We start from the raw sequence: 18,459 nt of genomic DNA on the forward strand, positions 1-18,459 counted from the left end.
ATATGCCTATAGGACCTGTTTTTTGATTGTTTAACTCTGCATTTAGAGAACCTGTCTATAGGACTGGTTTAAATTCTACATGTCTAACTCTACATTTAGATAACACGCCTATTGGGTTTGTCTTCAATTCTGCAATGTTTATTACCACACTTAGATACCATGCTATTCGGATCTAAGTGGTTACAATCTGACATCATTAAAATGAGTACCTTTATAGAAATCATGCCTATAGGATTCAAGTAAATACTGCCTGCTTCACTTCACGTTAGATTAGATATCATGTCTATAGGAATTGAAATTAGTAATAATAGATATCAACGTCTATAAAATCTGAAACCAGTCTAGTTTAAAATCAGCCTAACTCGTATTGTTCTAAATTAGTTTTAAATAGCCTCACTCCTTTATTCAACGCGGTTTATAAAGCATGTCCATAGGATCTCAAATCGTTTGATGTAGAACTGTTACTGCTTTACTACATTCTGAATCAGCAATAGATATTATGTTTATAGGATCTCACCCAAACACTTAGGCGAGCCTTAGGTGATAACGACAATAAAAACTGAATCTGCCTTTGTTAATCAATAACTGCTACAACCAGCAGACAGGCGTGTTTAAGACTTCTTATCTGAGTTATGTAATAAACTAGTCTGCCTCAACAATTAAAATTCTCCTTGCCTTAGCACTTTTAATTCAGACCCTAACTGTGTTTAGGTCATGCTATTTGTGTGCTTTGTTTGAGGAGGTATACATGAGCCTTTTAGTTGTTTACATGTTTCCCATAATATGCAGTCCTATGTGTTTTTTTGTATGTCGCCTTAGATTTTTCACCTTTTGAAACCTAAAAGTCAGCCTAATATCTCTCCTCTTTAGGAATAGTAGTCCTAAGTTCCTCCGGGACTGATAGGAGTGGTATGGGTAATAGCATGCAATAGTGGTCGAGACCAATCCGCACTTTAATACCTCGACGGGGTGGGAATGGTAGATATGGATATGATGACTGGTGCGCTAATACCACGTGTATCCCCTCTTCTGAGGAGTGTCATAACGGGTATCACATTGATGTGATCCATATTATAAATAAACCTAGGACCCCCTCCTTTTTTATATTCTCAAGTATTTGTAGAATTGTAATTTCTTTTTACAAAATCCGTCTTTTAATAATTGCTTTTTTTTCAAACTCTTATGTGTTTAAACTTAAATCTCCTACTATTTGAGCCTATACTTGTCTATTTGCTAAATTGCACAAATTGACAAAAAACTGTCTGGCCGGGAACCACACTAGTGGGTCCCGAGGGGTGCCTAACACATTCCCATTGGGATAATTTCAAGCCCTTACCCTATCTCTGGTTATCAAACAAACTTAGAAGTGAACCTTATAGGTGTCCTAATACACCTTAAATCATTAGGTGGCGACTCTTCAAATGCAAAACCTAGTTCCTAAAAGGAATGAGTTGTCTTATACCCATAATGTCATAAACCCAATTTTCTGATGCGAAGAGGAAAAAAGGGGGCGCAATAGCATGTCGATTCTGCTGGGGATCTTTAGGCTTTTAACATTTCAGATTGTTCTTGTGAATTTGTACCTCCCTTATGTGCAATTACTTGTTTAAATTCCTTTAAGCGTTTAATTTCTTTTCAAAGCAAAACTGACTTATCTTCTTTGTTTCTTTCCTTTATTACTCCTTTAAATTATAAAACTGCTGTATTTATTGCTTTCTTTACGTGCAAATACGCGCCAACATGCTTTTAATTATTGCATAATCATGCTCAACATCATACTCCACTCGTGACAAACAAATACCATAGCAACGTTTATAATGAGTGGTTGCGCTCTTCCTATATCATTAACCCCCTAAATTCGGAAAGACATATTTGTTGTAAAACCAGTCGATCAGCGGTGCATTCGACGGTTCTGTGCCTTCCACCTTGAGTTGTCCACTCAAGGGTACCAGTCTAAAACCCCATATAAACTTTACTCTGTTCGAATTATGCATGCATCATGGTAAACCTAGTCGGGTCAGTTATGTTGTCCACATAATGATCCTTTAAGATAGCCTTGTCCAAAGTCCACTGGGTTCCCTAAAACCCAAACGGACACCATCATGTTCTGTGCATTTATTTGGAGAACTAAATGTTTCATGCTAATTGTTGGTATTAAATAGTCGAGTCTGGTGGGGGTAAAGGCCTAACCGTATTTGTCTTGCAGAAATAAGAGGCACGAAGTCCCTAGATTCGGCATGGTTACCAACATCCACCCAAGACTGCTAAGCTGGTAGAAAGATCTTCACTCTAGTGATCAAACTCTTGTCCAAAAATATTTGGGAAATCTACCTTCCCTCCTGGAAATCCATCCCAATAAGAAGATCATAGAAGCTGCCACACTGTTTTGGGATTGTGAAAGGGCTGCGTTTCACTTTGGGGACATTGAAATAACACCATTGCTAGAGGAAATAGGAGTATTGGCCGTTCTAGTTTGGGAAACTCCGAGTCTTCTGATTTCTGAGAACCGTAAAGGCAGGGGTTTCCTCAACATGATGGGTTTAACGAAGAATCTAGAATTGACATGTATAAAGAAGTCCTACATCCTTTTTGACTATTTGTATGAAAGGTACGGTCACAACAAATCCTACCGTACCTACCCTAACGAGTTTTCCATCACATCATTGGGGCACATCCATCAAAGGGTCTTCGTATTCATGTTTTGTTTCCTGGGGCTGATCGTGTTTCCGATGAAGAAAGCAAGAATCTACACCAGGCTGGCTATGGTAACTAAAACCCTAATGGAAGGTATCGGTGGGCAGCCATTCAACATCCTGCCTATGATCATTGCCAACATATATCGAGCCTTGGAGAAGTGTCAACGAGGAGCAAAACCCTTCAAAGGCTGCAATTTATTACTTTAACTCTGGCTCATAGAACACCTCCAAAGGGGTGAATACCGACAAGAGATTTAACGAAGGGACTGGGATGATCATATCGCTTTCCATCATCAAAAGTGAATGAATTACGTCCCTGATATGTTTGATCATCCTGAGGATGCCAATGGATGGTGGAGCTATTTGATAATCTGACTGAAGAACATGTTTAATGGATAGTCGAGTGGTTTCCAACTGAGGAGTTCATTGCCCGATCCAGAGATGCGCCTTTCCTGATATTGATTGGTCTGAGAGGAACCTATCCTTACATCCCTCTCCGAGTTATGAGATAAGCTGGTAGGAAGCAGGTTATACCCAGGGTCGACAAGATGAGTCATTTCTGGGCTGACTTCCAGAATGATGACAGCCCTTAAAAGTTCCAAGCTCAGCATATGTAGCACTGCAAGATCATAATGGGGAGAGATACCATTGAGCCAGATAGGTATCATGCTGGTTGTACTCCTTTCTACTCAGGTTGGTTGGAATACAATCATGATGGTCTGGGCCAACCAGGGTTTGCTCGAGGTCACAGGGTCATAGAAGAAAGGGTCGAGGCACTGGTCAAATACAACCAACTGTGCAAAAGAATCCGGGAATATGAAAGCGAACACCGCGAGATACAAGAGCCCAACTAGAAGTTAATTGAGGAATGGAAGGAGATGGCTGTTAGTGCCAACAAGCGACTGTGATATTTGGAGCGAGGCATAGTCGAGTTGGAGAGAAAGTTTCTCAAGAGGGTCGAGGACTGTAAAAATGCTGAAGGAATCAAAGGCGGACATCTAGCCAGGGCCTAACTATTGCTAGGACTATGCGAGTTGGGAAAGCTGTTTGACGGAGCCAAGGATGCTGAATCTGGGGAAGGTCCTTCTGGGACCAAATAAATAGGAGTTTTTCTTTTTGCTCTATAAAATATAATAAGGCCAATGGCCATTAGTGATTTTCATTTCCTGTTCATTTAGTGTCAAATTGGGATTCGTCTATATTTATCAATGAAATGAGGCATTTAACATCCTAAGTTCTCCAAATCAATTTGTCACTAGACCCACCTCAGGCATAAAGAGGTCCCCAAATTAGGACACGATCTAAATTCCTGCACTATGTGTTTAAATATTGCAATACTTTCTATAATCCTCACTTACTTGATTACCTTTTGTATTTTTTTTATTATTCCCTTCCCCAAAGGTTAGTTCGTGCACTCTAGCATCATCATCTTATTTCACAAGATCCAGGGGCCCTACACCCACTCCTTCTCTTAGTCCTATTAATGACTGTTGTGTTATTCTCAAGGAGGAGGGAGAGGAAGGCCCTTCCATACATGCTGTGAGCAGAGGTGTACATCTTAATAATTGGACCATCAGGACAACCAAGCCCGGTGAGCCTCGAGGTAGCAAGGCTAAAACAAGCATCATGCACTATTTTTTTTACTAAATGATTTTCTTTTTGCATTTTTATTCCTGCAATAAGATCTCCAATTTTCAAAATAGTTATGCAATTTATCAAAGCATTTCGGCTTTTCTTATGAATCAACACTCATTATTATTTTCTCTCATTACTTTACTTATACAACATTACTATTACTTATCTTGATGAACCAATGACTGTGACATGCAATGAGACAACGCAACAAAAAGACATTGATTCAGAGGAAGATGACATACCATATGAGATCGTCAAAGAAGTTGAGAACTTTGAGAATAGACCTAAGTCCAACCTGGACAATACAGAAATTGTTAACATGGGAGATGCAGAAAACGTCAAGGAAACACGAATCATCATTCACTTATCGCCATCAGAAAAGAAGGAATACACAGAATTTCTAAGGGAGTATAAGGACATATTCGCCTGGTCGTATGATGACATGACTGGTTTAAGTACGTCTATTGTGGCTCACAAACTGCCAACCGATCCAACATGTCCGCCGGTAAAGCAAAATCTTAGAAAGTTCAAGCCTGATATGAGTTTGAAAATCAAGGAAGAAGTCACTAAGCAAGTCAAAGCTAAGGTTCTCAGGGTAGTAGAATACCTGACATGGTTAGCCAACATCGTACCAGAACCAAAGAAAGACGGGAAGGTCCGAGTCTGTGTCGACTACCAGGATCTCAACCAGGCCAGTCTAAAAGATGACTTCCCTTTGCCGAACATACACATCCTAATTGACAATTGCGCCAAGCATGAACTACAGTCATTTGTAGATTGTTTCACTGGTTATCATCAGATCTGGATGGATGAAGAAGATGTTGAGAAAACAGCTTTCATTACGTCATGGGGAATGTACTGTTACAAGATGATGTCGTTCGGCTTGAAGAATGTAGAGGCCACCTATATGAGGGCCATGACTACCATTTTTCATGATATGATACACAAGGAGATTGAGGTATATGTAGATGATGTCATCATCAAATCTAAGAAGGCCATTGATCACATGGAAGATTTGAGGAAGTTCTTTAATAGATTGCGAAGGTACATCCTGAAACTGAATCCCGCGAAGTGCGCATTTGGGGTTCCTGCTGGAAAATTGCTTGGTTTTATTGTGAGTCGCCGAGGAATAGAACTGGATCTATCAAAAATCAAAGCCATCTAAGAACTACCACCACCAAAGAACAAGAAGGATGTGATGAGTTTCTTGGGAAGACTTAACTACATCAGCTGGTTCATAGCACAGTCCACAGTTATCCGTGAGCCAATATTTAAGATGTTGAAGAAGGACGCCGCCACCAAATAGACCGATGACTGCCAAAAGCCTTCGATAGAATCATTGAGTACTTGTCAACACCACCAGTCTTGGTCCCACCTGAGCAAGGTAGACCCTTATTACTCTACCTTGAAGTATTGGATGGAGCTTTCGGTTGTGTTCTGGGGCAGCATGATGAAACGAGGAGGAAGGAGCAGGCCATCTATTACCTCAGTAAGAATTTTATCCTGTACGAGGCCCGGTATTATCTGTTAGAGCGCATCTGTTGTGCTTTGACTTGGGTAGCTCAGAAGCTGAGACATTACTTCTATGCCTATATCACATATCTCATATCAAGGATGGATCCGTTGAAGTACATCTTTCAGAAGCCCATGCCCACTGGCAAGCTAGCCATGTAGCAAATCCTGTTGAGTGAGTTCGTCATTGTGTACGTAACTCAGAAAGTGGTCAAGGCACAAACACTGGCAGACCACATTACCTAGAATCCCCTAGATGGAGAATACGAACCCCTAAAAATGTATTTTTTTTGAAGAAGAGGTATCCTTCATAGGAGAAGATATTGCAGAATCCTATGACGGTTGGAGAATGTTTTTCAATGGAGCAGAAAACTTCAAAGGAGTCGGCATAGGAGCAGTCCTAGTATCAGAAACCGGTCAGCATTATTCGATGTCTGCCAAACTCAGGTTGGTGCGTGAATAATGGACAACCAAGAACTCCAAGATACTCCCGTATTTGCATATTGTACAGGAATTAAGAAAGAGATTCACGAGGACGGAGTTCAAGCATGTTCCCAGAGTCCAGAATGAGTTCGCTGATGCATTGGCTACCCTGTCGTCTATGATACAGCATCCAGACAAGAATTTCATTGACCCCATTCCAGTAAAGATCCAGGATCATCCAGCTTATTGTGCCCACGTTGAAGAAGAAGCAGACGGAAAGCCTTCGTTTCATGATATCAAGGAATATTTGGCAAAAGGAGAGTACCTAGAACTTGCAAACCCTACTCAGAAATGCACACTTCGGAGACTGTCCAACAACTTCTTTCACAGCGGAGAAATCATGTATAGGAGGACTCCTGATTTGGGGTTATTAAGGTGTGTCGACGCAAAGGAAGCATCCAGGCTACTAGAAGAAATTCATGTTGGGGACCTATGGTCCGCATATGAATGGTTTTGTCTTAGCAAAGAAGATACTCCGAGCAGGTTATTTTTGGATGACTATGGAAACGAACTGCATCCAGTATGTCTGGAAATGCCACCGCTGTCAGATACATGCAGACATAATAAAGGTGCCTCCGAATGAGCTTAATGCAACAAGCTCGCCATGGCCGTTCGCCGCTTAGGGAATGGATGTTGTTGGACCAATTGAGCCTGCCGCTTCCAACGGGCACAGATTTATCCTAGTAGCAATCGACTATTTCACCAAATGGGTTAAAGTAGCATCTTACAGAGTAGTAACTAAGAAAGTCGTGGCAGACTTTGTCCGAGACCGCTTTGTTTGTCGATTCGGGGTTCCAGAGTTGATCATCACTGATAATGGCTCCAACCTCAATAGTGACTTGATGAAAGCTATTTGTGAAACCTTCAAGATCAAACACAAGAATTCCACAGCCTATAGGCCGCAGATGAATGGAGCTGTAGAGGCCACCAACAAGAATATCAAGAAGTATTAAGGAAAATGATAGAGAAGCATAAATAGTGGCACAAGAAGTTAGCATTTGCTTTATTGGGGTATCGCACCACAGTCCGCACATCAACCGGGGCAACCCTTTATTTGCTGGTTTATTGTGTAGAGGCAGTCATTCCCGCCGAGGTAGAAATTCCTTCCCTAAGGATCATACAAGAAGCTGAGCTCGATGACGCAGAATGGGTAAAAAGTCGTTATGCGCAACTAGCCCTTATAGACAGAAAGAGAATGAATGCAGTCTGGCATGGTAAACTCTATTAGAACAGAATGTCCAGAGCCTTCAACAAAAGAGTCAAGCAGAGACAGTTCACACCGGGGCAGCTGGTGTTAAAGAAAATTTTTCTGCATCAAGATAAAGCCAAGGGGAAATTCTCTCCCAACTGGCAGGGTCCATACATGGTCCACCGGGTTCTGACCGGAGGAACCCTCATACTTGCAAAAATGGACGGAGAAGTCTGGCCAAAACCGATCAATTCAGATGCAGTCAAGCGTTACTATATGTAATTATCATGCTTCCCTTATATGATGTAATTTGAACTACGCCTGACCTGATTCCCATTTAAGAGGGGATACGTAGGCAGCCCTATGGGTTCGGTCACAATTCAATAAAATTTTCATTTCCCCTGCAATTGGAAACTGTGGTAGAATTTTGAGGAGGATCCTTAAAATTCCGAAGTAATTTCAGCCGATCGTCGCAAGCAATAGCAAGAAGCATCAACCCATTAAACTGGGGCAGAATATTGAGGGGAACCCTCAAAATTCTGTAGCAAGAGAGGTTGCAATGTCTCGAACCATGTCACAGTCATCGGTTCATCTAAAAATTATTATATCATATTTTTACAAAATCATGCATATTACTGAAACTGCTTTATTTAGCAACGCTGCCCCAATAATACATACAGTATCACCAGATTAGAGCCGAGCACGTCAAGCAAAAGCTAGTGGGGATGCAAACTAACCTCCCTTTACAAAACTAACGATTTTTCTTTGGATACAGGCACTTCGATTATGAAATCATCAAACATACTATACACTCACGAGACAAACATTGTTCGGGAATACAACTCTCGGAACTGTTGCACTTACCAACATTTTCTATGCACACACACCAATGACATTCCGTGTGTCACAATGTCCCCAGCAGTCCCGAGTTGACTTTTGTTAACTTTTTTAAAAAACATTAAAGATTGAATATTTTTCACTTGTGGGTAGTTTCTAAAGTTTATTTTGAAATGTTTGAACTATATTTGGTTGGATTTGATTGGCTTGGAGGCTAATTCTAGAAGTAAAGCCCAGGTTGAACTTTGATTTAATTGCGGATTGAGGTAAGTGTCGTGGTTAACCTTGACTTGAAAGATTCAGACTTGTTGGTCTATTTGCTATGTGTTTTATGTGTGGGAACAACGTATATATGAGGTGACGAGTACTTATATGTTATTATTGGGTTAAAGCATGTGGGTGGAACTTGGTTCTTTGTATTTTATTGCTTTGCTAATTATGATATTCATGCTTAGGTTAGGTTATTACTTCTTTGATTATTCATTTCATAATTATTGTTTATTTCATAGTTGTTGATTTTTTTTGAAGTTAAAGTTGAGTATCATGGTACCATATTTGACGTTAAATTTTATTCCCCCCATTATTTATTACTCGAATTCATATTATCATTATTGCATGGTGAGGAAGAGAGTAAAAGCACGAAGGATATCATAGATCTTTTTTAGACTTGTTTAGGACTATAAATTTTAAAAGTCTTTAATTTTCTTAAACTCCGTGCCCAGTCAAACAGGTTCACATAAATTGGAATGGAGGGAGTACTTGATTTTAAATTATTGTTGTCTTACTTCGTGTGTATTTGACTCATGATTACCTTCAATTATTAATATAAGGCAAAATACATATTCTACCCATCGACCTTGTCCCTAAATTCCATTTACACGCCTGTTAAATACGGGAATAATATTACACACCAACTTTTTTTAAGGTGTGTCAATTATACACCACTTCGGTGTTTGACTACATATCCTTAAAGGTTGCTATTACATGCGCCAATCAGCATCTGACAAGTGTCATAAATAGAGGGGAAAAAAACCTCTGCCCCCCCCCCCTCTCTCCCTCTCCTAATCTTCCCAAAGAAAAAAAATACAGAAAAGAAAAACCCTGCCCCTCCTCATCTTCCCAACCCATCATCTTCTCCACTACCACCAACGCTTCCACCACAAGCACCTTGTTCCTTAAATATAAATTCAACTCTTTGCTGATTTTTAACAAGATTTAACAATATTCATCACAAATCCTTACACAAATTTCAAATTCAAGCTCAAATCCAAAGCTTCAAACTTGTTAATGGTATTTTTACTCAACAATAATCACGAATTCAAAGTAATTTTCTAAGCCACGGAATACCAAAATCAACAAGACCCGATTAAATTTTTAAGCTTTTTCAAAAGGTCAATAATGATGATTTTTACAAGACCCAATAGCTTCTCTTTTCTTCTTTTTTTTCTCTTTCTTCTTAGTTACAGGGGTTGGAGAGGCGAAACATGAGGGGGTAGACAAAACGAGGATGGGGTTGGGGAAGAAGACGAAACAGGAGGATGGAGGGGAGGGGGGAATGAACGCTAGAGTTTTGGGTTGGGGAAGAAGACATGGGTTATATTTTTTTCTTTAATTTAAAAAGAAAATAGTTAAAAAAAGGGAAAAATATATTTAAAAATACTTAATTTCAGATGAAGTTTTTTAGTTTTCACGCGCTTCTTTTATGTGTAATACACGTGTGTGACACGTGACAAAAGAGGTATATAATTGACACACTTTTAAAAGTTGTGGTGTGTAATACCATTCCCGTGTTTAACAAGTGTGTAAGGCGAATTTGAATATAAGGTCGATGAGTAAAGTATGTATTCTGCCTTAATATAATTATGAAATAGTAAGATTATAAAACCATCCAAATAATAAAAGAGATCGTACTTCAGCAAAATTATTATTGAAATAAGAGAGATAATATCCCGTCAGTTGAATTCAAGTACCATCACTAAATATTATCAATGAAAGTTGAATTCAAGTACCATCACTAAATATTATCAGTGAATAGCTTTTAATTAGTTATCTATAATTCACTTTTATAATTCAAAAAATTTAAAAAGTATATGCATATAAAAATAGATATTTCAAACAGTATTATAATGATTTATCTGAATGCACATTACATGAAATGTTAATAGATTATTATACCTTTTGAGAATTATATTACCTAACGATACCTTCATGTTGGTAATAATAATAATAATAATAATAATAATAATAATAATAATAATAATAATAATAAATATTTATTTTTTACTTTAATGTGATGACCCAAAAGGTCATCTCATATTTTAGAATCCAACACGGGGTTCCAAGGCCTTCAAGACCTCATTTTCCTTCTTCGCGATTTGCGTGCATAGTCCAGGCGCGCTTCTAGAAAGCCCTTATGTGAAAATTTTAGAAAAATGCCAATTTTGCCTTTAAATTTGAATTTAAGTTGACTACGGTCAATATTTTGGGTAAACGGACCCGGACCCATGATTTGATGATCTCGGAGGGTCTGTAGCAAAATATGGGACTTGGGCATATGCCCGGAATTGAATTCCTAGGTCCCTAGCCCGAGAAATGAATTTTTGAAGAAAACTATTCAACTAAAAAATATAAGAAGTTTGGAAATTGAATAATGCTTGAATGTGATGGTATCCGGCCCGCATATTGGTTCCGAGGCCCGGTACAGGTTTAAAATAATGTTTAAGTCTAATCTGTGAAATTTGGTAGGTATCAGACTTGATTTGATATAAATCGGACCCTCGGTTGTGAAAAAATAGTAACTTTAGGTGTTCTTGAGAATTTCATTGATTTTGAGGCTAAATTCATAGTTTTTCATGTTATTTGGATGATTTGATCGCTCGAGCAAGTCCGTATGATGTTTTTGGACTTGCGTACATGTTTGGTTTGGAGCCCCGAGGGTTCGGGTGAGTTTTGGATAGGCCGCAGAGTGTTTTGAACTGAGGAACAACAGCTGGTGTGTTGCAGGTCTGCAAGCTTCGCATTTGCGAATCCTGGCTCGCAAATGCAAGCTCGCAATTGCGAAATACCATCGCATTTGTGATGATTGGGCTGGGCAGGGGACCTTTGCATTTGCAAAGTTCAGAGTTGCAAATGCGACAAGAGCAGAGGCCGCAAATGCGAACACTGGTTCGCATTTGCGAAGAGAGCAAGGCAGGCCTACCTTCGCATTTGCGAAGCCTGGGCCGCATTTGCGAGTTCGCATTTGTGAACCTGTCATCGCAAATGCGATAACTACGCCTAGGTAAATTCTAACTTAGACGGGATTTTCTTCATTTTTCAAACTCTCTCAAACCCTAAGCTCTCTTAGGCGATTTTCCAAAGAAAGGTTCTTCCCCAAATCATTGGTAAATAACTTTTAACTCATTTCTTTCAATCTACTTCATCTTTTTACAAGATTTCATCACAAAATCTAGGGATTTTCATGGGAATCTGGGTGTTTTTGGGTGAAAATTGGGAATTTCGAAATTTGGGGGGATTTAGACCTCAATTGAGGTCGGATTCCAAAACCAATTGCATATTCGGGCTCGGGGGTGAATGGGTAATCGGGTTTTGGTCCGAACTTCGGGTTTTGACCAAGCGGGCCCGGGATCGACTTTTGGGTTTTAGGGGGAAAATATTTGGAAAACTATAATTAAGCATTGGGTGTGAGTTATTTAGCATTTATTTATGTTATTAAACTAATTATAACTAGATACAAGTGAATTGGAGGTGAAATCTAGAGGGAAAGCGATAGATGAGGCTTGATTTGTGGCCGTGGAATCGAGGTAAGTGTTTTGTCTAACTTTAGCTTGAGGGAATAGAAGTTGTGTCTTATTTGCTATGTGCTAGTGTTGTGTACGACGTATAGGTGTGGTGACGAGCATCTATACATTGGTGTCAAGTATGCATGTGAGTCTTAAATTGTGATCGTTGTGATTCTTATTAAGTTCTATTAATGCCTAAATTGATGATTATCCATGTTGAGTAAGACTTATGATCATTTTCTTGATATTTGTTCATTGTTGAGTATTGGCTCTAATTGAGGTTCATTTTGTGAAGTTAATTTTTGGAACAAGATTGGTTATAACTGATTCCCTTGCCGGGACGTAATTACTTTTAAATGTTGATTCCCTTGCCGGGATTTATTTATTCTTATTGTTGATTCCCTTGCTGGGATGTTGTTGTTAATACTGTTTGGGTAAGGAAAGAGTGATAAAGTACGAAGGATGATGCCGTGCACATTTACATTGATATTGATGCATATGGTGAGGAAGAGAGATAAAGCACGAAGGGTGATGCCGTGTACATTTCTAATATTCATAGGGTGAGGAAGAGTGATAAAGCATAAAGGGTGATACCGTGCACATTTTTATTATTGATTGCATGGTGAGGATTGAGAGTAAAAGCACGAAGGGTGATGTCGTGCATTCATTGTCTGTTTGTTGTGATTTCTTGCTGCTATTGGTTCTAGTACCTTAGTTGTTTCATCCCATTATTTCTGTGTTTCCTTATGTTGGTATCACCCATCGCATGTTTCCCCTTCCCGTTAATCAATGTTTAGTTTTTATTATTGTTCTTCTGTTAGATATGGTTTAAATTGCACAGGTTATGATGTTGTTGTGTCCTAGCCTCGTCACTACTTCGCCGAGGTTAGGCTCGACACTTATTTAGTACACGGGGTCGGTTGTACTGATACTACACTCTGCATTTTTTTTGTAGATCCTGGTACTGGAGCATCAAACCATAGTTAGAGGTTGCTGCCTTCAGTCCAGCGGAGACTCAAGGTAGTCCTGCAGGTGTCCGCAAGCCTTGGCGTCCCCTTCTATCCTGTTTCTTTATGTTCTTATCTATTTCAGAGACAGACATGTATTTTCTTTGTTCATACCACTCTTTGTAGTATTCATAGATAGTTTGTGAGATTGTGACACCAGTTCTGGGTGAAGTATTATTATGGACTTCGTATTGGTATTAGTTAAACTGTTAAATTTTGTTCTTCCGCATTTCTATTTCCGTTGTACCCTCACATTAACTTGGTAAATTATTAAAGATAAAGGTAATAAGGTAAAATAATCAGTAACGTTGGCTTGCCTAGTGGGTTCAATGTTAGGTGCCATCACGATCCCGACGATGGAAACTTCGGGTCGTGACAAGTTGGTATCAGAGCTCTAGGTTGCTTATGTCTCACAATTCACGGACAAGCTTAGTAGAGTCTGAGGGATCGGTACAGAAACGTCTGTGCTTATCCCCCAGAGGCTACAGAGTTAGGAACAGTTTCACTTCTATTCATCTCTGTCGTGCGGTTTGGTTTCTTAATGCTAATTGAACTTCCACTCTGTTCTTCCGCAGATGGCGAGAACACGTACCGCTTCAGCAGTCCGAGCCCCCAATAGCAGCTCCTACGAGGGGTAGAGGACGAGGTCGTGCTTGAGGCTGAGGTAGGGGAAAAGCTCAGCCCAGAGTAGCAGCACCAGTGGCGGAGCCTTAGGTAGAGTTTGATGATGAGGTTCCGGCCCAGACACTTCCAATGGGCCCAACTCAGGTCCCAAAGGGGTTCATTGCTACCCCGGTACTCTAGGATGCTTTGGTCTATCTAGTGGGCCTTATAGAGAGTGTAACCCAGGCAGGCTTACTTCCTGTAGCACCAGCCGTCTCTTAGGCTGGGGGAGGAGCACAGTCTCTCGCTACCCGCACTCCGGAGCAGATGGCTCCCCTTAGACTCCAGCAGCTCAACTAGTTGGGGTAATTCAGCCGGGTGTAGTAGCTTTGACAGGTGATGGAGCGACTATGTCTGCGATGCTTTGTGGAGCCGATGATGGAGCAGCTCTTCATAAGGTTCATCGGAACATGGGGATAATGGAGACCAATAGGGTCGAGTTTGTTGCTTTTTGTCTGTCAGGTTCCGTCAAGAAATGGTGGAGAGATTATTGTTTGGCTAGACCAACTGGATCACCAGCTCTCACTTGGGACCAGTTCTCGCAGCTATTTCTCGAGAAGTTCCTTCCCGTCACTCAGAGAGAGGAGTACCGTATGAGGTTCGAGCGTCTTTAGCAGGGTTCTATGACTGTCACCCAATACGAGACAAGGTTTATCGATTTGGCTTGTCATGCTCTTTTGATACTCCCCACTGAGAGAGAAAGGGTGAGGAGGTGTATTAAGGAACTCGCTCAGCCTATTAGATTGAAGATGGCTAAGGAGACAGGTAGCAAGATTTCTTTCCAGGATGCGGCCAATATGGCCAGACAGGTTAAGATAGTTCTAGCTCAGGGAAGCGGTTAGGGGTTTGATAAGAGGCCTCGTCATTCTGGCAGATTTAGTGGTGCCTCGTCTGGAGGCAAGGATTCTTTTGGTAGAGGCCATCCTCCTAGGCCATTTCAGTCAGCACTTCAGGCCTCTCATGGTGCTCTAGGTGACCGTGGTTCTCATATGTAGTATTCTAATTAGTTTCCCTACAGTGCACTACTAGCTCCTATCAGTGCACCTCTGCTACAGAGTTTTCAGGGTGGTGATTCAGGCCGTCAGGGTCAGTTTCAGGGTCAGCAGTCTTAGTAGCCAAAGTTTTGCTATACTTGTGGCGATGTGAGGCATATTGCTAGGTTTTGCCCTCGATCCTCGAGCAGTTCTCAGCACCAGGGTTCTCGTGCTATGGTTCTAGCACCGGGTGTTCTACCGCTCGCTCAGCCAGCTAAAAGTAGGGGTAGAGGTGCTAGAGGTGGAGGTCAGGCCGTTAGAGGTGGAGGTCAAACAGCTAGAGGTGGAGGCCAGCCAGTAGGAGGCCTCCCTTGAGATGTAGTTCAGAGTGGTGGGGCCCAGCCCCAATGTTATGCTATTCCAGCCAGACCTGAGGTTGAGACCTCCGATGCAGTTATCACAGGTACGGTTTCAGTTTGCAGTAGTGATGCCTCAGTTCTATTTGATCCAGGGTCCACATATTCATATGTGTCATCTTATTTTGCCCCTTATCTGGTTGTTCCTCGTGATTCTTTGAGTGCTCCTGTATATGTGTCTACACCGATGGGTGATTCTATTGTGGTAGATAGGATTTATCGTGCTTGCATGGTCGTTATTGGGGGTTTTGAGACCCGTGTAGATCTCCTACTTCTCGACATGGTGGATTTCGATGTCATTTTGGGGATAAATTGGTTATCCCCTTATCATGCTATATTGGACTGTCATGTTAAGACTGTGACTTTAACATTGCCGGGGTTGGCTCGTTTGGAGTGGAGAGGGACTCCTGGTCATTATACCAACAGGGTTATCTCATATATAAAGGCCCGACGTATGGTTGACAAGGGATGTTTGGCCTATTTGGCGTATGTTCGTGATTCTAGTGCTGAGGTTCTTTCTATGGATTCTGTGCCCGTTGTTCGTGAGTTTCTAGAGGTATTTCCTTCAGACCTGTCGGGGATTCCACTCGACAGGGATATTAACTTTTGCATTGATTTAGCTCCGGGCACTCATCCCATTTCTATTTTACCATATACTATGGCCCCGCCAGAGTTGAAAGAATTAAAAGAATAGTTGTAGGACTTACTAGATAAAGGCTTTATTATACATAGTGTCTCGCCTTGGGGTGCGCCGGTGTTGTTCGTTAAGAATAAGGATGGGTCGATGAGGATGTGCATAGATTATCGGCAGTTAAACAAAGTCACCATCAAGAACAAGTATCCATTGCTGAAGATTGATGATTTGTTTGATCAACTTCAGGGTGCCAAGGTATTTTCGAAGAATGATTTGAGGTTTGGCTACCATTAGTTGAGGATTAGGGCATCCGATGTCCCTAAGACAGCTTTTCTCACTCGGTACGGGAATATTATGAGTTCTTAGTGATGTCATTCGGGATGACAAATGCCCTAGCATCTTTTATGGATTTTATGAACCGAGTGTTCAAGCCTTATTTGGATTCCTTCATGATTGTCTTCATTGATGATATTTTGATCTATTCCCACAGCCGGGAGGAGCACGAGCAGCATCTTCGAGTCGTTCTTCAGACTCTGAGGTATAGTAAGTTGTATGTTAAGTTTTCGAAGTGTGAGTTTTGGTTGAGTTCAGTAGCATTCCTGGGTCACGTTGTGTCAGTAGAGGGTATTCAGGTGGATTCTAAGAAGATTGCGGTAGTCAAGGACTGGCCTAGACCCACACCAACTACAGAGATCCGGAGTTTCTTGGGTTTAGCGAGCTATTATTGTCGGTTTGTGGAGAGGTTTTCATCTATTGCCGCTCTGATGACCCGGTTGACCCAAAAGGGTGCCCAGTTCAGGTGGTCGGACGAGTATGAGGCGAGCTTTCAAAAGCTCAAGACAGCCTTGACTACGACGCCGGTGTTGGTATTGCGTACAGTTTCAGGGCCATATACGGTATATTATGACACATCTCGTATTGGACTTGGTGTGGTGTTGATGCAGAATGGCAATGTTATTGCATATGCTTCGCGACAGTTGAAAATTCACGAGAAGAATTATCCAGTTCATGATTTAGAGTTAGTAGCCATTGTTCACGTGCTGAAGATTTGGAGGCATTATTTATATGGCATGTCATGTGAGGTGTTCACGGATCACAAGAGTTTGCAATTCTTGTTCAAGTAGAAGGAGCTAAATTTGAGGCAGAGGAGGTGGTTGGAGCTGTTGAAAGACTATGATATCACCATCTTGTATCATCTGGGGAAGGCCAATGTAGTGGCCGATGCTTTGAGTAGGAAGTCAGCCAGTATGGGCAGCCTTGCGTATATTTCAGTCAATGAGAACCGCTTGCTTTGGATGTTCAAGCTTTAGCCAATCAGTTTGTAAGGTTGGATATTTCTGAGCCCAATCGTGTCCTAGCTTGCACAATCGCTCGTTCTTCATTATTTGAGCGTATCCAAGATCGGTAGTATGATGATCCTCATTTGCTTGTCCTTAGAGACAGGTGCGGCACGGAGGTGTCAAGCAGGTTATAGTCGGAGATGATGGAGTTTTGAGGATGCAGGGTCGTGTTTGTGTGCCTAATGTGGATGGACTTCATGAATTGATTCTAGAGGAGGCCCATAGTTCCCGGTATTCTATTCATTCGGGCACCGCTAAGATGTATCAGGACTTGCGGAAGTTTTATTGGTGGAGGAGGATATATTGTTATGTATGTAGCTCAGTGTTTGAATTGTCAGCAGGTAAAGTACGAGAATCAGAGACCTGATGGTTTGTTTCAGAAGATTGAGATTCTTAAGTGGAAGTGGGAGCGTATCACTATGGACTTCGTTGTTGGATTCCCACGGACTCAGAGAAAGTTTGATGCAGTGTGGGTTATTGTGGATAGGCTGACTAAGTCAGCGCATTTCATACCTGTGGCGGTTTCCTATTCTTCAGAGCGGTTGGCTAAGATCTATATCTGGGAGATCGTTCGTCTTCATGGTGTGCTAGCGTCTATCATTTCTGACCGAGGTACGTAGTTTACCTCGTATTTCTAGATGGCAGTGCAACGTGAGTTGGGTACACGGGTCAAGTTGAGTACAACATTTCATCCTCAGACGGATGGACAGTCCGAGCGTATTATTCAGATTTTGGAGGATATGCTCCGAGCATGTGTTATTGACTTTAGAGGTTCTTGGTATCAGGTCTTGCCATTAGCAGAGTTTGCCAACAACAACAGTTATCAGTCGAGCATCCAGATGGCTCCCTATGAGGCATTATCTGGTAGGCGGTATCGGTCGCCGGTTCGGTGGTTTGAGCTGGGAGAGGTTCGGTTGTTGGGTATAGATTTAGTTCAGGATACCTTGGACAAGGTTAAGATCATTCAGGATAGGTTTCGTACACCTCAGTCCAGGCAGAAAAGTTATGTCGACCGTAAGGTTCGTGATGTGACATTCATGGTCAGAGAGCGAGTGTTGTTTGGGGTGTCTCCCATGAAGGGCGTGATGAGATTTAGGAAGAAGGGAAAGCTAAGCCCTAGGTTCATCGGTCCTTTTGATATCCTTCATAGAGTGGGAGAGACGGCTTACAGACCTGCATTGCCGTCGAGTTTATTGTCACAACCCCGGTTCGCCCTCAGTGAACCATCGTAATGGCACCTAGTCCCTACGACTAGGTAAGCCTAAACTTGCGGAAGATGACCAAAACTTAC

The sequence above is a fragment of the Nicotiana sylvestris genome, chromosome 11 (assembly GCF_000393655.2).
Source record: "Nicotiana sylvestris chromosome 11, ASM39365v2, whole genome shotgun sequence".
Taxonomy (NCBI): Eukaryota; Viridiplantae; Streptophyta; class Magnoliopsida; order Solanales; family Solanaceae; genus Nicotiana; species Nicotiana sylvestris.